We start from the raw sequence: 23,849 nt of genomic DNA, 5'->3' as shown, positions 1-23,849 counted from the left end.
CTGTCTATATGTACTGCTGGAACATTTACTAGTGTGCTGCATCTGGAGTACCTTGACTGTTGTAAAGCAGCAGGTATTTTTTTCGCTCGAGTCTGCTTTCCGTATGACCTTTTGTTTAATTTTTCTCTTTTGAAAAAAGCATGCATAGTTTGAAAAGCAGGACTAACAATTGTGTACCGGGACACATTTTTCTTCATTTTCCCTAAACTTCTGCCACACCAGTGCCGCAGCATTGTTGCATGGCGGTGTTGCTGTGTTGGTATGGATGTCTGGGGTCAGGTCCTGCCGTCCTAGTCTGGTCTTCTGGATGGTGGTGGCCCTGGGAAAGTTTCTTCTATGTGGTGACAGAGTAACCCACTGTGTTGAATATAGTGGTGCTTTGCCAATTTCAGCTGCTCTCGCATGCAGACCTTCATCTACAACGCTACACCAGGCCTCGTTGACTCCTCCTCAGCAGCAGCTCCGCTCTGCTCTAAAGTTTCATCGTATGTTGGGAAGGCGGGTTTCAGTCCTTCCAAACTCTCAGTTCCTGAAATAGTGCATGCAGACGAGTTGATGGCATTCTCCATCTGCAGGTTTCAGTGATACACTGGCTCCCACTTCAAATAAGGTTAAATAACTTAGAAAATAAGTACATTCCTGATAATACAATTTTCTTTTCTAGAATGTCTTGCCTTTAAATGTTCTTCCATTCGGCAGTTTTTAGAAGTTTCTAGAAGAAAGACTCATTTACCTTGCTGGGTCCTTTAATTCTGAATACCTCTGATTACTTCAGCATCAAGAAAACAGACCAGACATTTGTTTTCTTGAAACTTGGGTTCTTCCTTTTGGAAGAATATGTCACTCAGTTCTTGTTTCTTCTTTCGATCAGGAGCTGGTATTTCTACCCAGAACTTGAGAGTGGCAGACAGAAATGAAAGGCCATGCTACATTAGCAGAAGTACCGAACTGTTAATTTTTTAAGAACACCTCTTGACATACGAACTAGAGAGAAAAAGTTGATTTAAGTATTTTTATCTTGTGGTTGTTCCTTTTACCTTTGATTTACAAGTGGTCTGTGTCTACTACTCAGGATATTCTGTGTTCAATTTTAATGATGATGTGCATAGTGGTGAACTAATTGCTACATGTAAGTAACTTTCTGTTCGAGGCATGTGGGCTGCTGAATTCACATCTTATGCATAGATCGCCGCCTAGTGTTGGGTCCGGATAATTGCACATTGTTGTCCTGGAAGAGTCTTCGAAGTATCACAAGATAGGTGGCTCCTCCCCTGGACTACAGTGCGCATGGGCATCCTCTCCATCCTCAGATTGTTTTTTTCCGCCATTGGGTTCGGATGTACTTTCGTAACTCACGTTCGGAATCGATTTTTCTAGGCCAAAAGGCCCTAGGGGCGTCGGTATTGTCTTTCGTTCGGTGCCAAGTACTTGTTCCAGATCTTCAAGCCGGACGTCGAAGGCCGATTGCCTTTTTTCGACACCAAAGGCCCCATCAACGATCTACGATGGAACGGAGCCCGTTCAAACGGTGCCCCGTTTGCAACTCCAAATACCCTCACATCGATGTGCAATAAATGTCTATCACTGGACTACGACGAGGCCAGCTGCATGGCCTGTTCTCGATTCAGGTCAAAGAAAACACTTCGGCTTCGACGCGCAGCGAGACAGTCGGCGCGGGAGATGGCGCCCGACCCAGAGAACATCTTCGGGGCTGACGACGAAGAGGGCGTAGAAGAAGGGGATCCAGATCAACAGTCGGATCCCGCGTCAGAGCACAACTCAAACTATAATGAAGACGAAGACTACGTCCATGATGAAGACGTCGTCGAGGTAGGAGACGACGCACAGGCCATCGGAGCTGTCGATGACGACTCAAGCGATGAGCAAGGCCCAACCGCAGTCGCTGGGCCCGATAATTACACTGTACCTTCCAAGGCTCAGGTCGAGGCATCGCCGGAAGGCCTTAGCCAAGATCTTCATCCACATTCTATAGCCCCACTTCACTGCCCGGCTAAGAATATATCTAAAGAACCATCGGTCGATCAACCACAGTCAGCGGTGAAACCGAAACCAACAGAGGCAAAATCAAAACCGAAACTGATAACAACAGTTGTCGGATCGACGACTTCGAATCCAATCAAATCAAAGAGTGTCATCAAGCCCTCGGGGTCAAAAGGGGGTGTCGAACCAACGATCGGATCGACGAAGCCTGTATCTAAAGTCAAGCACGTCACGCTGACGCAGTCCAAAGATGGTGACACTGACAAAGGACTCAAGGCTCAGAAGACTATCGATCCGAAGCTTCAGGCCTCCAAACAACTAATGGTTAAAGCCTTCGAGTCGAAAACCAAACTCGACCCAAAAGAGCATAGCAAGTTGAACCGGAAGAGTGTGCCTACTGCGCACCAACAGCTCGAGTCGACGCATGGACACAAACAGCTTCCTGATGCAATGAAGTCGGTCGCATCTAAAGTGGCGCCAACCTCAAAGCAGGTCAGTCCGTTTCCAAGGCCTGCGCCACCAATAAAGTACGGACTGCCCCCGACTGCGCGCCCTAAGGCTTTCCAGCTACAAAAAAGCACCGGCACAACAACAAAATCGTCGGTGGCCTCAAGGACGCAGCCCATGGAAGAGGATGTGGTGTTCCAAGCGCCATCCTATGATAATCAGTCTAAACTTTTCATCGACTCCGATACTGGAAGACTCACTATCTATAAACGTAAGATCATTCCAGAAAATCCTATGGAGTCATACAAAATACCACTCAAAAAGAAAAGGGACTCTGCTACCTCACCAGCTCTTTTTGAACCTATAGAGTCCTATGGACAGGAATATGCCTATTCTCCCACACATACCACTGAGGATGTGGGGGAAGGATACAATGAGGATGAATTTACTTATCCTATTGACACAGATCAAGAGGAGTCTCAACCCTGGACTGACCCTGTTGACCCTGGTGAGCCACACGCCACACCTGACACTCAATCCTATACAGTCAAAACCTCGCCTACTGAAGATACGGCTGCGCTTAGCGCATTAATTGAAAGAGCAGCCACTAACCATGATGTGGAAATGCACGCTGACCCCGTAGAAGAGGACTTTTTGTTTGATACTTTCTCAACTTCGGAAAAATCAGTAAAAACATTACCTATGCTTAAGGGTGTCCTTAAAAACGCTGGTGAGATTTTCAAAGAAACAACAAGGGCACGGTTGTAAACCCCAGAATTGAACGGAAATACAAGCCTGCGCCTGTAGACCGTACATATATCAAAGGCCAGCTCCCATTGGACTCCTTGGTGGTGGCTAATGCTCGTAAAAGAGCGAACTCTCAAACAAGTGGTGATGCTCCTCCTCCGGACGAACTATCCAAAATCTTTGAAGCTTCCGGCAAACGTGTAGCGGCTCAAGCGGCAAATATTTGGAGAATCTCAAATACACAGGCCCTATTAGCCAGATATGATAGGGCTCATTACGACACGTTAGAGCAGCTACTACAACACCTGCCTGACGCTTATAAGGAGGGAGCAGAAATGCTAATACAGGAAGGGAAGCTAATTACAAACGCATCCATTAAGTGTGCGCTAGATGCGGCAGACACAGCAGCTAGGGCCATCAACACAAGTGTGATGCTCAGAAGACATGCCTGGCTCCGTATCTCTGGATTCAAGCCAGAAATCCAAACCACTCTGCTCAATCAGCCAGTTAACCCTGACTTTCTATTTGGTCCCGATGTAGACACGACCCTAGAAAAAATGAAAAAAGACACAGACAGCCAAATCCATGGGAGCTCTGCAGTCACAGCAGTTCAGGGGCGGTTCCTTTCGTCGCTCCGGTAACAGGGGAGCTTCTAGAGGTCAAGCATCACAGCAAGCCCAATACAACAAAGGAGGAACACAAACCACCTATAACAAAAGCAATATGGGTGGATACCGGGGGAACAGCACCAAAGGCAGAGGACGAGGAAATAATAATGCCAGGTCCTCCGCCACCAATAAACAGTGTCTTGTCACTGCCCCCAGACCATATAACACCGGTCGGGGGAAGACTTCAGCAGTTCCTGCCAGTCTGGGAAGGCATTACCACAGACAGGTGGGTGAGACAACTTATCCAATACGGCTATTGTCTAGAACTAACCTCCACTCCACCCAACATACCCCCAAGGCAACGTCCTATGTCCGCAGAGCACATGCACTTATTGCAGCAAGAAGTCATCTGCATGCTGCAAAAAGGGGCCATAGAACTCGTGCCTTTAGAACAGGGTACAGGGGTGTACTCACTGTACTTCTTAATCCCAAAAAAGGACGGGTCTCTCAGGCCCATTCTAGACCTCAGACCCTTCAACCAATACATCTTGTCAGTACATATTCACATGCTCACTTTGCAGCAGGTTCTCCCATTGCTCAGTCAGGGGGACTTCCTAGCAACCCTGGACCTAAAGGACGCATATTTCCACATTCCAATTCACCCAAGTCACAGGAAATATCCCAGGTTCACAATACACAACCAGCATTACCAGTTCAATTTCCTGCCTTTCGGGGTCACTACAGCCCCCAGAGTGTTTACCAAGTGCTTAGCGACAGTAGCTGCGCACCTTCGGAGACAACACATCCATGTCTATCCTTACCTGGACGACTGGCTTATCCAAGTAAAGTCAGCCCAGCAATGTGCCAGCCACATGTCCCGCACAATTCACCTCCTGCACAGTCTAGGATTTTCACTAAATTACCCAAAATCTCATCTTCAACCCGCACACATACACCAGTACTTAGGAGCGGAATAAACACTCTGGCAGCAACAGCACAGCCAAACTCAGCACGAATCAACAGCATGCAATTGCTGATTCAGAAATTCAAACCCCAACACTCACTCCCAGCGCAAGTGTTTATGCAGCTGATAGGCATGATGGCCTCCTGCATCTTCATAGTCCCTCACGCGAGGCTACACATGCGTCTGCTTCAGGAGTGCTTGGCACGACAGTGGAATCGGGCTCGGGGACATCTAAAAGACCTAGTGTTGGTGACCGGTCGTGCATACAACTCTCTGCATTGGTGGAACACACAAAACCTTTGCAGGGGACGCCGTTGCAAGAGCCTGTACCACAGATAGTGCTGACAACGGACACATCTCTCCAGGGCTGGGGCGCGCATGTCCTTCATTATACAGTGCAGGGACTATGGACGACGCAGCAGCAGAAGTTGCACATCAACCTACTGGAACTGATGGCAATCTTCTTGGCGATGAAGGCGTACAAACTGCGTTTGTAGAACAAAGTCGTGCTGATCCGGACGGACAACATGACTGCAATGTATTACAACCAGAAGCAGGGAGGGACACACTCTCCACAATTGTCACACCTAGCCCAGAGCATGTGGAAGTGGGCCATTCAAAGGAACATGTTCCTCATGGCGGATCATCTCCCAGGCAAGGACAACCAGATAGCAGACCTGCTCAGCCGGCACAGCCATCAAATGCACGAGTGGGAGATACATCCCTCGGTGCTACAACCGTATTTCCAGCAGTGGGGTCATCCAGAAATAGACCTATTCGCCACAAAAGAAAACGCAAAATGCCAAACCTTCGCCGCCAGGTTCCCACACCCGCAGTCTCAGGGCAATGCGATATGGATGAACTGGTCAAACAGATTTGCGTACGCTTTTTCTCCAGCTCCGCTCATACCGCTGGTGGCGCGCAAACTGCGGCAGCACTCAATGACACTCATCCTAGTTGCTCCAACATGGGCAAGGCAGGCATGGTACACCACGTTCCTAGAACTTTCAGTGACGCCTCACCAGCGACTGCGACTCACACCCAGTCTCCTCACTCAGAGCCGTGGAGAAATTCAGCACCCAGATCCGCAACAGTTGAGCCTTGCAATATGACTCACTGAGGTCATAGAGTTTGGCTACCTGAACCTGCCCCCTGACTGTATGAACATTATCAAGGAGGCTAGAAGGCCAACCAGCAGGGCGTGCTACGCGGCAAAATGGAAGCGTTTTGTTATTTATTGTTCCAATAATAACATAAATCCGCTCGATGCCTCAAAGCAAAACATTATATGCTATTTGTTGCACCTACACAGATGCAATCTGGCATATAGTTCCATCAGGATACATTAAGCTGCAATGGCAGCTTATCTTCAAAACAGGCAGCACCTTTCCCTTTTCAAAGTGCCTGCCATTAAAGCTTTTATGGAGGGACTCAAAAGAGTAATTCCTCCCAGACACCCGCCTTCACCTATCTGGAATCTAAACATAGTTCTCACCAGACTAATGGGGCCACCTTTTGAACCTCTTCACTCTTGTGAGATACAATTTCTAACATGGAAAGTGACCTTCTTTCTAGTAGCAATCACATCCATAAGAAGAGTTAGTGAGCTGCAAGCCCTAACTATTCAGGAGCCTTTCATACAGATTCATGCTAATAGGGTGGTGATGCGTACCAACCCTAAATTTATGCCAAAGGTGGTGTCCCAGTTCCACATTAACCATACAATAGAACTGCCAGTATTCTTCCCAAATCCAGATTCAGTGGCAGACAGAGCACTGCACACACTAGATGTTAAAAGAGCTCTCCTGTATTACATAGACGGGACAAAAGATTTCAGGAAAACTAAACAACTGTTTGTTGCCTTCTCTCCACAGCACAAAGGCAACCCTATTTCCAAATCGGGTATAGCCAGATGGATTGTTAAGTGCATACAGATCTGTTATCAAAAAGCTAAACGCACATTAACAGTCCCCCCACGAGCGCATTCAACACGCAAGTTAGGGGCATCCATGGCTTTCCTAGGTAACATTCCTCTAGAGGATATATGTAGAGCAGCCACATGGACCACCATACATACATTCACCAAACACTACTGCGTGGATGTACACTCCAAACAGCAAGCTGCTGTAGGACAGGCTGTTCTCAGAACTCTTTTTCAGACTGCTGCAGCTGGCACGGGCAACCGCCGCTAGGAGGACACTGCTATACATTCTATGCATAAGATGTGAATTCAGCAGCCCACATGCCTCAAACGGAATATGCTACTTACCAGTATGCATCTGTTCTTGGCATGTAGGGCTGCTGATATTCACATCGCCCTCCCTCCGGTGCCTGTCGCAGCTGTAGCACTCAGACTTAATCTCTAGCATGGACATCACTTACTGTATCATACTCCATCCCTGACACAATGGCGAAAAACAATCTGAGGATGGAGAGGATGCCCATGCACACTGTAGTCCAGGGGAGGAGCCACCTATCTTGTGATTCTTCGAAGACTCTTCCAGGACAACAATGTGCAATCATCCGGACCCAACACTAGGCGGCGATCTATGCATAAGATGTGAATATCAGCAGCCCTACATGCCAAGAACAGATGCATACTGGTAAGTAGCATATTCCTTAATCCTGTTTCTCAATATTTTGTGAAAAGAATGCATTTAATGTAATGTGACAGTGCTTACTCATCTCACCAATTTTGCAGAATTTAAATTGGTTACGTCTCATCTTTTTGTGTCTTAAATTAAGCTTTTTAATGTTTATCTTCTCTAAATACATCCCGATGACTCACAAAAACTATTTAACTGGACAGTGGCATTTAAGTGATGAGGAGCTCAATATTGGCAAATAGTTTAGAACAAAAGTAGTTTCCTTTTGAATACTTAATGGGTTTTAGGTGAAGCTAACAACACATTTGACTGTAACCAAAGCTCATATAGTCACACAAAAGCAGTGTTGGGGGAGGAGCTTTACTTCTGACCCTTTCCTCTGTCTTCTTTAGAAGCATTTGATAGAGCAGCATGCTTTTGAAATAGTTACATTGCTCATAACAAATATTTGTAATTCAGGTCATGAATCGAGTATAGTACGAAGGGGCTCTGCATGGTGTAATCCCGTAACTAATACTATAGGGTGGGGGCATCCCATTAAAAAAAACCATGACACACACCAGGAAAAGGCATTATTTTATTCAATCTGGCAAATCCTTTTTAAACAGTTACCTGGTTGAGCGGGGTCTATAGTGTTGTGGTTGTCACTTTTAAATTTGTAATTTTACGTTTAGTATAGTTGTTTGTAAATAAGTGTTTTAATTCTTATGAAACGTAAAAATACTTAGCTCTTTACTACACGTTACTCTGTTCTTTGCACAGTTTGTGATTTATACCACCCAAAGCAAGATTTGCTCTACCTTGCTTCTCTATGTGTCCGGTGCCATGGGAGTTTAATTCAGGCTGAGTTTGGGTCCAGTAGTAAACTGGTACAATGATTCTCGAAGTAAGGCTCCATTTGTTACAGTTTGACCACAGTGATCCTTGAGAATGTGAAATAGTTGCACGAGTGTAAGGGATAAGTGATTAAGAGAATGGGTGAGATATTGAGTGCATGAACAGATAGAGGAGTGATTGCATTGATGGAACATTGTAGCACTTAAATCCAGACCCTTTGGCTTCGTTAGTACTTGTTTGGTTTTCTTGTTTGGTACTTTCTGATAATCTGTTACATATTTGATTTCTGTCCCTCTAACAGGCCGCACAAACATTAACTTAACATGCGTTATGCCACTTGGTAGATGTAATTGGCACAGATTTAACAGCGAACCTTAGATTGCAATAGAACGCAGATTTGAAATCCGGTTTTTTAATTCCCTGACTTTAGAGCAGTGAAAACGAACTCTGATCTGCTGCATTTCCATAGTTTTCAGAGACCTGACAGAGGAAGTGAAATAGTAGATAACTGCATGCAGACTAAAGGAGACTGTGAGATGCTCTTGATCATTCCACCAGTTTTCTTCCATCAGCCACAGGTCTCTGAAGTATTTCCTGTTTGCTCTCTCATTGGGAGTGGAGAAGGGTGATGGAGAAGTGTGGCAGCACTTGATATATTGTTTTATTGCATCTTTAAAATGCCTCATTTTTTTAAACACTCACCACTGCATTCTGTGTGCGATGTGGAGGTGATAAGTTGTAGTCCCAGGCAGGTCAATTCAGACATGCATTCTATGATGCCAAATTGAGGCTCATTACATTGGGTCATAGTAACACCTGCTAATTACATCCCAATATAAAAGGTATAGAATGGAGGGCGAGGAAGAAAGTGAGAGGAAGGGCACCAATTATTTCAACACATGGGAAGTGGATGTTGCTGAGGGGAGGTTAGGAATATAGATAAGGTCTTTTGTCTCTCTCCCTCTGACACTGGTCCTTCTCCGCACAGCTAGGCAGCAGCCATATTTTACAAGGGAGATTGGCACAGAGAGGTTGGCCTGGCTTAAACAACATAACATTGAATATAGTGTAGCTATTAATAAGAGTCTTACGCTTCCGAGTTCCAAGCAACATCATAGACCATTGTAGTTTTTGTCTCTTTTCTCTGTCACTTGGGCCCACTTGGCAGCGAACAATCCCATTATTCTAAGCTGCCCATTTGTAAATCTTTGTATTCTACTGAATGTATTATTGTAGCTGTGCATTGTTTAAATTGTGTCCTATTACATTGTCTTCGAAGCATCATGGGTTGGCTACTAAGTGCCGTTTTGTATTTTGGTCACTTAAATGTAGATGTTCTAATGCTGCTGGGTACTTTTTCACACATCTAAGCTCTTCTCCTTTGTGACGATGCCTTCACAAGTGTCACAGATGAAACAAAAAAGCTGCCATTTTGTACTGTGGCTATTTATTTAATCTTTTCATGTGCCTGCATTCCATATAATAGCTATTGGACAAGTGTGGCTTTGAAGGCTACTGCCTACATATCTAGGCATAGAATTTCTCAAACTTTGGCTCCGGTGTCTGCAACCTTTTGTAATTTGTGTGATAAATCACTATTTTTATCCAGGTGAGGCTACTAATTTGTTAGTTATGATTAGTGGTAACGGTAGTCCAAAATACGGAAAAATGCAGTATATGAAAGACAGACCGAGTTGGGCCAGCAGGGAAAGTTGTTAAAGGACTATTTATGGTAATTGCAGCCAACTTTCCCAAAGTGTAAATATTGAAAGTTGTTGGATGGAAAAAAAAAGAAATATATATATATATATATATATATATATATATATATATATATATATATATATATATATATTAATTACCTACTGGCGATAGCCAGTAGGTATATATAGTTAGAATTTTCAAAAATCTCATAGGAAAAAAATCCTATGTCGAATAACTTTGGCGTTTGAGGACAGAATTGGCTGAAATTTTCAGGAAAATGGAACATTTTGTTTCTGAGCAGCCCCTGAAAATTTGGGGGGGGCGAGAAAAAAGGGGGGTCCCAAAACGTGTTTTTCCCATGCAATTTTCCATAGGGCGGTTGGCCTCACTTTTAGCCTGAACGGCTGAATGGATTTACACCAAACTTGGCAAAATTGTAGGGACTGGTAGCCTGATGTGCCTTTGCTATGTCTCAAGATATAGGCTCCAGTGGTTTTTACGAAAATTAACTTTGAAAAATATATATTGGGCTACATTGGGCTATATATATGTTGGAGCCCAAATGTAGCCCAAATGTAGCCCAAATGTAGCCCAATGTAGCCCAATGTAGCCCAATGTAGCCCACCAGAGACAAAAAAAACAAATGTAGCCCAAATATCAGCCAGATGTAGCCCAACTATAGCCCAATGACAGAATGTCCCAGAGTGTTCTAAAGAACAACTAGAGTGCTAACAGTCCTATTTATTACAAAGGTATGGCACACCTGAAGCCATCTTGATTGGAATAAAGTGGTAACTCTTAAAACATTTAATTTAAAAAGGAACAAAATGAGGGGGTTCATTTTGCCATAGAAAGTATGATTAGCGAATATATGACGAAATCCCGCATACCATCAGTCCGCAAAAAAAATCCCGCATGTACTATTAGGCCGCAAATTAAAATAACGAAAACTTTTAGAACGAATATGCCTTTAGCATACACTAAACAACTAAACTACCCTAAACCCTAAAACACTACCCCCAGCATGACCCTACACTACACAAACAGTACAACACTACCCTAAAACACTACCCCCAGCATGACCCTACACTACAACACTACCATAAACCCTAAAACACTACCCCCAGCATGACCCTACACTACGCAAACACTACAACACTACCCAAAACCCTAAAACACTACACCCCAGCATGACCCTACACTACGCAAACACTACAACACTACCCTAAACCCTAAAACACTACCCCCAGCATGACCCTACACTACGCAAACACTACAACACAACCCTAAACCCTAAAACACTACCCCCAACATGACCCTACACTACGCAAACACTACAAGACAACCCTAAAACACTACCCCCAGCATGTCCCTACACTACGCAAACACTACAACACTACCCTAAACCCTAAAACACTATCCCCAGCATGACCCTACACTACGCAAACACTACAACACTACCCAAAACCCTAAAACACTACACCCCAGCATGACCTTACACTACGCAAACACTACAACACTACCCTAAACCCTAAAACACTACCCCCAGCATGACCCTACACTACGCAAACACTACAACACTACCCAAAACCCTAAAACACTACACCCCAGCATGACCCTACACTACGCAAACACTACAACACTACCCTAAACCCTAAAACACTACCCCCAGCATGACCCTACACTACGCAAACACTACAACACTACCCTAAACCCTAAAACACTACCCCCAGCATGACCCTACACTACGCAAACACTACAACACTACCCTAAACCCTAAAACACTACCCCCAGCATGACCCTACACCACGCAAACACTACAACACTACCCTAAACCCTAAAACACTACCCCCAGCATGACCCTACACTACGCAAACACTACAACACTACCCAAAACCCTAAAACACTACCCCCAGCATGACCCTACACTACGCAAACACTACAACACTACCCAAAACCCTAAAACACTACACCCCAGCATGACCCTACACTACGCAAACACTACAACACTACCCAAAACCCTAAAAAACTACACCCCAGCATGACCCTACACTACGCAAACACTACAACACTACCCAAAACCCTAAAACACTACCCCCAGCATGACCCTACACTACGCAAACACTACAACACTACCCAAAACCCTAAAACACTACCCCCAGCATGACCCTACACTACGCAAACACTACAACACTACCCTAAACCTGAAAATACTACACCCCAGCATGACCCTACACTACGCAAACACTACAACACTACCCAAAACCCTAAAACACTACCCCCAGCATGACCCTACACTACGCAAACACTACAACACTATCCTAAACCCTAAAACACTACGCCCAGCATGACCCTACACTACGCAAACACTACAACACTACCCTAAACCCTAAAACACTAGCCCCAGCATGACCCTACACTACGCAAACACTACACTACAACACAACCCTAAACCCTAAACCCTAAAACACTACCCCCAGCATGACCCTACACTACGCAAACACTACAACACTACCCTAAACCCTAAAACACTACCCCCAGCATGACCCTACACTACGCAAACACTACAACACAACCCTAAACCCTAAAACACTACCCCCAGCATGACCCTAAACTAAACAACCACCACAACTCTACACTACACTACACTAACACAACACTACACTACACAACACTACACTACACTACACAATCACTAACCCACGAAAAAATTAACACAAACCCACTTACCTCTCTCGTCATCATGGTTTTCACAACGCAAATGCATTTACCATACATGCCTTTAAAACGTAATTCTTTGTAAAGGCATGCGCGATAAATGCACATGCGTTTTGAAAAAATGCGGGATAATGGTATGCGAGGTCAATGACCTTGCGGGATAATGGTATGCGGACTGAAAGTCTGCGGGATAAAAAATGCGGGAAAATGGCTGCAAACCATGATTAGCAGCAGACTTCCCTGGTGAGCACTAGCTTTACTACAGTGATCTAATGAGCAACTAGAGTGCTAACATTCAGAATTTATGGCAAATGTGTGACACATCTGAATGCCTTCTTGATAGAACCAAAGTAAACAAGCATTGAAAATGCAATAGATCTCGCCCTCGTTTAAGTTAAAGCCATTCTGTTTGTAATGAGGTGGCTTTTTAGCTTTGCTTTTATTAGTGTTTTTAAAACTTTCATGTAAATAACATGCATATGTATGCATATATGTATATGTATGCATGCATTTATATTTATATAGATATGCAGATTATATATGTTTATATATGTATATTACGTACTGGCGATAGCCAGTGGGTATATATAGTTAGGATTTTTTCTCTATGGGGTTTCTGAAAATTCTATGTCTAATAACTTTGGCGTTTGTGGACGGAATTGGCTGAAATTTTCAGGAACATGGCACATTTTGTTTCTGAGCAGCCCCTGAAAATTTGGGGGGGTTTCGCCAAGGGGGGGGGCGAGAAAAAAGGGGGGTCCCAAAACGCGTTTTTCCCATTCATTTTTCCATAGGGCGGTTGGACTCACTTTTAGCTCGAACGGCTGAATAGATTTACATGAAACTTGGCAAAATTGTAGATATGGTTTGCCCGACGTGCCTTTGCTATGTCTCAATATATGTGCTTCAGTGGATTTTGAGAAATTAACGTTTAAAAAAATATATATATCTGTGACAGCGCTCCGGTTAGCGCCCCAGTTCGCGTACCTGACGCGTAACGGAACTTCGCGAAGCGAAGCTGATTGGCTCTCCGGTGTCTGTCAACATTCTAAACAGTCCGGAGCGGCCGCCATTTTGTCTCTCGGTACGATCGAGAGACAAGATGTGGTGAAAACGAAGGGGGAAATGAAGGAAAGGGGGCAAGGTAGACCACTCCTGACCCCCTAGGATTGATGAGGGGGATATTAAAGTGCCCCGCGGGGCAAAAAATAATTTTTTTTTTTTGCGATTTTACGCCGTAGAGGCGCGTCGCGGTACGTGAACCGGGCAGCTCACCGGGCAGCTCACCGGGCAGCTAACCGGCAGCATAGCTGTCAACATTGTAAACAGTCCGGAGTGGCCGCCATGTGGTGAAAAAAGAAGGGGGAAATGAAGGAAAGGGGGCAAGGTAAACCCCTCCTGACCCCCTAGGATTGATGAGGGGGATATTAAAGTCCCCCGCGATTTTTCGCGGTAGAGGCGCTTCCCGGTACGCGAACCGGGCAGCTAACCGGCAGCGTAACGGGAGTCCGCCATCTTGTGTTTTTGGAGCGTCCGGTTCGCGTACCGGGTAGCGTCCCGGTAAGCGTAACAAGGGGAAAACCAAGAGAAACAGTAAAAAAAAAAGTAAGGGAATAGATTTCCAGCAAACTTGGCAAAATTGTAGGGACTGTTTGTTTGATGTGCCTTTGCAAGGCCTCAAGATATGTGCACCTGTGGATTTTGTCTAATTAAGGTTAAAAAAAATATATATATCCGTAAGCGTGCTCCGGCACGCTTACGTTACGGGTTTTGTTTGCGCTGCAGAGCCGATACGTCACGGTTATGCGACGCGTCATGAGGCGTCTCACGTGGCTACGTGATACGTCACGTAATAAAGAATATATTTTACAGCTGTAGATATTAGCTTTTAAAAAAACAATGAAATTCACTGAAAAAACCGTAGGTTATAGACCATATATAGTTAGGAATTTGCATTTACAAAACCTTGAAAATTCACTGAAAAAACCATAGGTTAGGGACCATATATAGTTAGCTGGACATTTTATTGACACAAAACCAATGAAATTCCATATATAGTTAGTTGCACTAACTATATATCGCGCACCCGCAATCCACTGCTGATGATGTCACATATTACATCATTCATGACATGGTCAGTGACATCACTGATGACATCACTGATGACATCTGAAATGACATCACTGATGACATCACTGATGACATCTCAAATGACATCACTGATGACATCATGACACACTAATACCAGTTACTACATACGCACTCACTGATTCCTACGTCTACACACACATTCACTCATTCACCCATACAATCACTCATACATACAGTCACTCATTATTACAACACTATCATATGCACTCATACACCTATGCAGACACTCACACACTGCCACTCATCCATGGAGTTACTCACACACCTAGTCAGTCCTGTAAAGAATCAATCACACTTCCATTTCCTCATCTATACAGTTAAACACAGAACACCATACTTCAGTGACATCACTGATGACATCACTGATGACATCTCAAATGACATCACTGATGACATCATGACACACCAATACCAGTTACTACATACGCACTCACTGATTCCTACGTCTACACACACATTCACTCATTCACCCATACAATCACTCATACATACAGTTACTCATTATTACAACACTATCATATGCACTCATACACCTAGTCAGTCCTGTGAAGAATCAATCACACTTCGATTTCCTCATCTATATAGTTAAACACAGAACACCATACTTTTCACACATATACTAACACATACTTACTCTCTTATACAATCACTGATACAAGTACACATTGATATGCACAGTCACACACACCCCAGCCAGCCACACACACACTCAGTCTTCCATACATCCACTCATTCTTCAATATGTAAAACATATTTAAACTTTACAAAAACACACATACACTAGATGATGTCATCAGTGATGTCATTTGAGATGGCATCAGTGATGTCATCAGTGATGTCATTTGAGATGTCATCAGTGATGTCATCAGTGATGTCACTGACCATGTCATGAATGATGTAATATGTGACATCATCAGCAGTGGATTGCGGGTGCGCGATATATAGTTAGTGCAACTAACTATATATGGAATTTCATTGGTTTTGTGTCAATAAAATGTCCAGCTAACTATATATGGTCCCTAACCTATGGTTTTTTCAGTGAATTTTCAAGGTTTTGTAAATGCAAATTCCTAACTATATATGGTCTATAACCTACGGTTTTTTCAGTGAATATATATATATATATATATATATATATATATATATATATTACCTACTGGCGGTCGCCAGTAGGTATATATAGTTAGGATTTTTTCTCTATGGGTTTTTTGAAAATTCTATGTCTAATAACTTTGGCGTTTGTGGACGGAATTGGCTGAAATTTTCAGGAAAATAGCACATTTTGTTTCTGAGCAGCCCTTGAAAATTTGGGGGGGGTTCGTCCAGTGGGGGCCGAGAAAAAAGGGGGTGTCCCAAAACGTGTTTTTAACATTGAGTTTTCCATAGGGCGGTTGGCCTCACTTTTAGCCCGAACGGCTGAATGGATTTGCACGAAACTTGGCAAAATTGTAGGGACTGGTAGCCCGATGTGCCTTTTGTAGGTCTCAATATATGTGCTCCAGTGGATTTTGAGAAATTAACGTTTAAAAAAAGATATATATCTGTAACAGCGGACCGGGCAGCGCTCTGGTTCGCGGACTTTTCGCGCAACGGAGCTTTGTGAAGCGAAGCTGATTGGTTCTCCGGCGTCTGTCAACATTCCAAACAGTCCGTAGCGGCCGCCATCTTGTCTCTCGGTAGGATCGAGAGACAAGAGGAGGTCAAAACAAAGGGGGAAATAACTATAAGGGGGCATAGTAGATCCTCGCTGACCCCCTAGGTTTGATGTGGAGGTTTTAAAAGGGCCCCGCGGGGCAAAAAATAATAATAATAATAATAATTGAACGGCTGAATGGATTTGCACGAAACTTGGCAAAATATTAGGGACTGGTAGCCCGATGTGCCTTTGCTAGGTCTCAATATATGTGCTCCAGTGGATTTTGAGAAATTAATGTTCAAAAAAAGATATATATCTGTAACAGCGCTCCGCTTCGCGTAACGGAGGTTTGCGAAGCTGATTGGTCATTCTGTCACTGGGCTATAGTTGGGCTACATCTGGCTGATATTTGGGCTACATTTGTTTTTTTGTGTGTCTGGCGGCCATCTTTGGGCTACATTGGGCTACATTGGGCTTCATTGGGCTACATTCGGCTAATTAGCAAATAGCTCATCGCAAACTAGGAATGGTAAAGAATCGCTATTTATTCCTTAAAGTTCGCTATTTAGGAAATGCAAAAAACTTTGATGATATATATGGCGGTTCATCTCTAACAAGATAAGAAGCATAGGGATACATTTATGATGACTGGCGCATCACCAGGGATGTGTTAGTCATTCTGTGCCGCTGTTCCGTCACCTATGGTGTGCTGCATTTACAATGCGGCGCATCATGGGGCAAAAACAGCACAGATGCGTGATGTATCTGTGCCGTAAAGGTGGCGCATTGCTGGAGTTGTATCGCAAGTGTGATGAAGCTCCAGCAAGGGTCGGGGGTGCCCCTGTCGCAGGGTTTCTGTTCTCACACAGAACTGTGGACAGAGGATTGGAACCTCGGCGAATGCATTGCTGGAGTTGTATCGCAAGTGTGATGAAGCTCCAGCAAGGGTCGGGGGTGCCCCTGTCGCAGGGTTTCTGTTCTCACACAGAACTGTGGACAGAGGATTGGAACCTCGGCGAATTAGGGTGTCCCAAAACTCACGTTAGTAATCAAAAACTCCTTAGCAAGCTAGGTACAGTGTCACATTGGATATAACAAACTCTCAATGTTTAGACAATCCAGAATATGAACTTATAGTACCTCAGGATACGTGGAACTCATGAACAGTCGGTCGTTATAGATTTCTTAGAAACCAGAACATGGAGTTAAGAAGAACAGATGTGTATTTGAAATGTTTATTTACTAATGCTGTCTTCTCAGGCGTAGTACCTTAGATAATAAAAGTACACATATTATCAGTAGCAAAATTACCAGCATAGTTACTAGTACATAAAAAGTGAATGGTGATAGTATGTTAACATGCTGTAAATGAATAAGAGTTAGCAACACTTATAAGCAGCCGCGGGCCGTGGAGGGAGTTACGGTGAGGCAGGGAGGCGGGGAGGGGGAGAAGCAGGGTGGAGAATACAAGTACACATATTATCAGTAGCAAAATTACCAGCATAGTTACTAGTACATAAAAAGCGAATGGTGACAGTATGTTAACATGCTGTAAATGAATAAGAGTTAGCAACACTTATAAGCAGCCGCGGGCCGTGGAGGGAGTTACGGTGGGGCAGGGAGGCGGGGAGGGGGAGGGGCAAGGTAGAGAGGGCTCCACCCTGCTTCTCCCCCTCCCCGCCTCCCTGCCCCATCGTAACTCCCTCCACGGCCCGCGGCTGCTTATATCTCACCCTCCCTAATACACATATTATATTATTTGCTAAGAAGGTCTCTTTGTGTTGGTTTAGGGCGTGCCCATACTTTAGTGTCTTAGATTTGAAGGAATCACATCACCATACACCAGCTCTCTCTTCATGTGAACCGCATCAACTGTTGTGTATGTGTGTTCGGCAAAGCAATATAAAACCCGCCTCATGCCCAGAATTGGCAGAAGTTGCACTTATGTTATGAGTATGAAGTCGTGGAGATCAGACCTCATAACAATTCTGTATCGTGTTGTTCTTGAAACTTTAGCACTCGCTGTACAGATATAGTTTAACAAGTAAAGCAGATAGTAGACCAATACATATTATTCTCATGTAAACCACGATGAACTACTAGGTGGAAAGCTAAAGCAACAACTAAGTGTCGTGTGCAGAAGTTGCAAAAAAGGAAAAATGGCGTTTAAACCGGTAATGAGCCCATGCTAACTTAACACGGTGTAAAGATATCCAGGACCTAGATGACACCTCCTCATGATCCGGAAACGAACTGAATAAGATAATAGAAGTGCCATCTCATGAGAGCAGATTGCAAGTTTATATGTGGACGGTCCGCAAGGTAAAGCATTAAAAACTAGGAAAATTTAATGCTAAAGAAAAATAAAACAGCCAAGTACTTTATCGAGTCTTAAGCCAATAGGCAAGGTAAATAATAAAAACTTGACAAATAAGTCAATGAATTGTCAATGAAATGCTAGTACTCAGCATATCAAACATGAAAAAGGTCTATGACATAACTGTGTATGCAAAATAAGCTGCAACAGCCTCCAATAGGAAGTCACCGTCTTCATCCGAAAACAGTTCAGCCATCCAATTTAAAAGCGGAAAAGAACATACGTGCTCTCCCAGCACCGGATCCTCTATCACCATCAGAGGACAGCTCGGTGGGTTTTCAAGAAAGCTCTCTTCCAAGAAAGACTGTGCTGCCGCCAGTAAATTCCAGGGACCAAGTAGTCCATGCATCAATGCCACAGCCATAATCCTTTCGCCAGGACAAACCAACTCGTGAGTAATGATAGGAGTCATCAGCTGATTAAAGTCGACGTCAGGAGAAACCGGTCCGCAGAGACACAAATCAATGGCCCAATCGAAATCACAGGTCAGGCAGTGAAATACAGGCTGGACACAGGTGAAGTAGGAGAACCGAAAAGATAATCCATATGCCGTGCTTAATATCGCCAACGGCATTGTGCCATAATATTCTAGCATGCGATTGCGGAACAGTGTCAGCAGCTGCAGGGTCGGAGGTTGCATAGGAGGGACATCCATATTTAAAAATGTAAAAAAGCACAAGAGCGTCCGCTGGTAATGCAAGTAAAAATGCCAATCCACGAACCAGAGTGCAGAAAATACAATGAAAGGAAGCAGGGATGACTCCAAAGATTTTCTCAAATGAAGTCACGAGACCACTGGTAACAACTTTAAAAAAGTGTGTCAGGGACTTTGTGGAGGATGCGTTAAAGATAGTCGGAAACATGTTGCTGAAATTGAAAGGCAAATCTTAATTGAAAAGGGTGTGCACCTCTGTACGGGTGTTCGCTATGTGAAGTACGAAAGTTTCACGGGCCGAACTCAAGGCCACCTCTCTCTGAGACAAAAGAGCTCTTATTCTTGCCATGCCGTTGAAACGTGTCCCAAGGTTGGTATTTGTGGCCAGATTGAAAACTCCCTATGTTCATGTGTGGGAGGAAATAGAACATTTCTGCAGCAAATAACCCGTTCACTTACTGTTACGATAAAAGGAATACTTTTAATTAACTCAGAACAATCTTCATTATTGAGCATCAAATAACTACCATTTTCCAACAACTTGAACGTGGGGATGATAGCAGGAACTGGCGTGCCTTGCAACACGCAAGCCATATTTGGTCGGTGTTTGTTGCATGAACCGTGTAACTGTATGTGCCTACACATTAGTGAATGATCTGGCGTCTCAGTGCATTCCTCTCCATTCAGATAAACTTCTTGATCATCTTTGAAACATCTGTATGTGTATGGAAGCGACCAGACCTCATGAAGAAAAGCACTACCTAAAGGTTCATAACGACCTATTGGTATATATTTCATACAATTTGAAAACTTATATAAAGCAAAAGGCAGCGTTATTAAACCGTGGATAAGGCATGTTGTCAAAAAACCCGCAATCCTCTGCTGATGATGTCACTGAGCATGTCATGAATGATGTAATATGTGACATCATCAGCAGTGGATTACGGGTAATAGTATCTCTAGTTTACTCCCCTATAGCTGTCTTTATTTTAACATAAGTGTGTGTTTCCCTCCCTTATACTTACTGTTTTTGGTTCGCTTCCAGTTCGCGTACCGGCGAGCGAACTAGGAAGCGAACTAAGAGAAATAGAGGTTGGCACAGTTCCAAATATTGTACCAATTTTTTAATAACGGGGAGGTAGTTCTGAAAAGAACTTTTTTTTTTTATTTTTCTGAACATTTTTTTACTGTTTTTGAATTTTTCGGAACAGTTTTATATTTTTGGGGGTTTTTCTTGGAGGGGGCAATGAAAACGATTCATTGTAAAGGGCTCAACAGGAGCAACAAAACAAAAAAAAGAAGTATTTATTATTTTGGGCGTTTCGGACAAACTTGCATATGATAGTCAATAGCTCTGTTGATCAGAGTGATGCTTCTTTCTCCGTAGGAAATGAATCCATCGCAAAATACGCAGGTGTGTTTTACTTCACCAAATCTCATTTGTATATTTGGCACCATCTCCCTGCCCTCTGGTCCCGTTACTTCCGGTACAACAGATCTTCTGGCCATAATAGGGAGATTATCTAGGTCGTTCCGAAACTGTGCAGCACTGTAGTTGTTAGGATGCCACCTAGTCATATGGCGATGCATTGTGTAGTTTCCGAAACTGTATTTTTTGTCGGTCCCTCTGGACAGTCTATCTTGACATATAAGGCAAGTTACGTATCTTGCATTTACTTTTTTCTGACCTTTGGGAATTTAAAAAAATTGCCAAATGAAGTTTTCTTTCCGGTGAGACGTCCTGGGCTGCTCAGGCAAAAACTGCCTCTCTTCGTGCTCGTCCTCCTGTTCCTCTTCTTCTTCTTCTTGTTGAATTATAACTTGAGCAGGTGGTCCACTCTTCCTTGGATGTGGTGGAGGTGGTGGGGAAGCACCAGCTGAAGCTACTAAAGAAGCCATTGCTCAGTGATCACAAAGGGTCTTTCTCTCACAATGATGAAAGTCAGAGTGAGGAAAGAAGGAGGGATTTTCATCATTTGGGAAAAACAAGAGTTCTCAACCAATCAAAAGTGTTCATTTTAGATTATATGACCTAGTCTTACATCATTAGGAAACCAAAAGTGAAATGAACCAATGAAAAGTGTTATTACCAAGTCACATGACTTGCTGTGTTTACGTTAAGCGCTTTGCAGGGCCTCCCGGTTTGCTTCCAGAAACCTGCGCTTTGCGACTCGCTTCGCGTACCAGTTCGCTAACGTAGTACGTCATATGACGTATCACGCGACAACGTGAAACGTCATGCGGACGGGAGGCGTCACGATGTTGTTTTGTAACGCGGCACTTGCGGTAAAGAAACGTTTACCGGCTCGCGGTCTATTTCGCGGCATCAAGGTCAGCTAACGGGAAGCTTCCCGATTTGCGAAGCGGGAACGAAGAAAAAAAAATATTTAAAAAAAAAATTATTCATAAACATATAAAATATCTTTTTGGATTTAAAGAAGAATACATTTTACAGCTACAGATATTAGCTGTTAAAAAACCAATGAAATTCACAGAAAAAACCATAGGTTATGGACCATATATAGTTAGGAATTAGCATTTACAAAACCTTGAAAATTCACTGAAAAAACCATAGGTTATAGACCATATATAGTTAGGAATTAGCATTTACAAAACCTTGAAAATTCACTGAAAAAACCATAGGTTATAGACCATATATAGTTAGGAATTAGCATTTAAAAAACCTTATTTTACTCACACAAAACCATTGAAATTCCATATATAGTTAGTTGCACTAACTATATATCGCGCACCCGCAATCCACTGCTGATCATGTCACATATTACATCATTCATGACATGGTCAGTGACATCACTGATGACATCACTGATGACATCTCATTTGACATCATTCTTGTGCTAATACGATAAACCTCTTCAGACTCTAATATAACCTTAGATACACTCAGTGTATACAGACACTCACACACTGCCACTCATCCATGGAGTTACTCACACACCCAGTCAGTCATGCAAAGAAACAATCTCACCTCCATTTCTTCAACTATACAGTTAAACACACCTTACTTATTGAAACATATACTAACACATATTTACTCTCTTATACAATCCCTGATACAAGTTCACAATGATCGATACAACCACTCACTCATTCAGTGGCTCTCATGCACAGTTATTTATATATGCCAACTCTCACATGTACTGTGTTTTACATATGTACTTACTATGACATGTAGCATTGAGATATCCATTCACTCATCAATACACTCATGCACACAGTCAACTGCCCATGTAGCTGTTTCCACATGCACTCTTGAACTCATACACCTAGTGAATAAACTGCTCACACATCTATGCATAGAGTCTCACACCTTCCAGCCACCCCCACACAAACTCAATCTCCCATAGAAATACTTGGGCAACCAATTAATAACACATATAGCCTCTCGTATAGCTAATGATCAACACATGCAGCAGTTTACAGAACAACAGACATAATGATGCACAAATTAAGACAGTTTAGTCACTAACCCATGCATTCAGTGAGACACATTTAATCACTCACTCATACAGTCAGTCATGCACCTACTAAATCCTTCATCCAGACACTTATACATCCACTCAAGACATATTTTAACTTTACAGAAAAATACAGTCACTGGATGTTGTCATCAGTGACGTCATCAGTGATGTCATTTGAGATGTCATCAGTGATGTCATCAGTGATGTCACTGACCATGTCATGAATGATGTAATATGTGACATGATCAGCAGTGGATTGCGGGTGCGCGATATATAGTTAGTGCAACTAACTATATATGGAATTTCAATGGTTTTGTGTGAGTAAAATAAGGTTTTTTAAATGCTAATTCCTAACTATATATGGTCTATAACCTATGGTTTTTTCAGTGAATATATATATATATATAGCTATATCTATATATTACTATGGCTAATTTTAATGATTTTCAGTCTATCCACTGCATGTGGTTTATAGCGCCAAATGCTGCTAACGTAAAAAGTTATTCAACGGTAACTATTGGTTTGCAATTTGTAGTGCTATTGTCACATGTGCTCTACCGTCGTCCCTGGATGCTAGTATGCAACAGTATATCTGGTACTGCAATATTTTTCCATAGTGTCATATGTTCTTAGTTAAGTTAATGTACATGCTATGGCTTTGCATCTATATACTAGCACTTACCAGATGTGTAAAAACCCAAACTGAGGTGGTCTGTCCTGGTGCATTGTGGGTTTCATAGGAGTACTTCTTCGAAGAACACCAAGTTGCAACATCCAAACTTAACACCAGATGTCAGGAGTGTGCACAACATCTGAATCTACAACACTACCCAGCTGCAAATAGATTGTTACAACACGAAACGTGTTCCTTTCCCTCATGGTTTGATTTGTTATACTACAATATGAATTGTTTATT

At 43.1% G+C, this 23,849-nt stretch overlaps 1 protein-coding gene across 2 annotated transcripts in view; it reads left to right on the top strand.

The window, feature by feature from the left end:
* HIF1AN (hypoxia inducible factor 1 subunit alpha inhibitor) overlaps nt 1-23,849 on the top strand; it is a 182,060-nt gene that overhangs the window by 154,704 nt on the left and 3,507 nt on the right. The gene's annotated exons all lie outside the window — the stretch shown is intronic.

This window comes from Lissotriton helveticus, chromosome 5_1 (assembly GCF_964261635.1).
Source record: "Lissotriton helveticus chromosome 5_1, aLisHel1.1, whole genome shotgun sequence".
NCBI lineage: Eukaryota > Metazoa > Chordata > Amphibia > Caudata > Salamandridae > Lissotriton > Lissotriton helveticus.
Note: the sequence above shows the minus strand (reverse complement) of the source record. Positions and strands in the feature narration are given on the sequence as shown.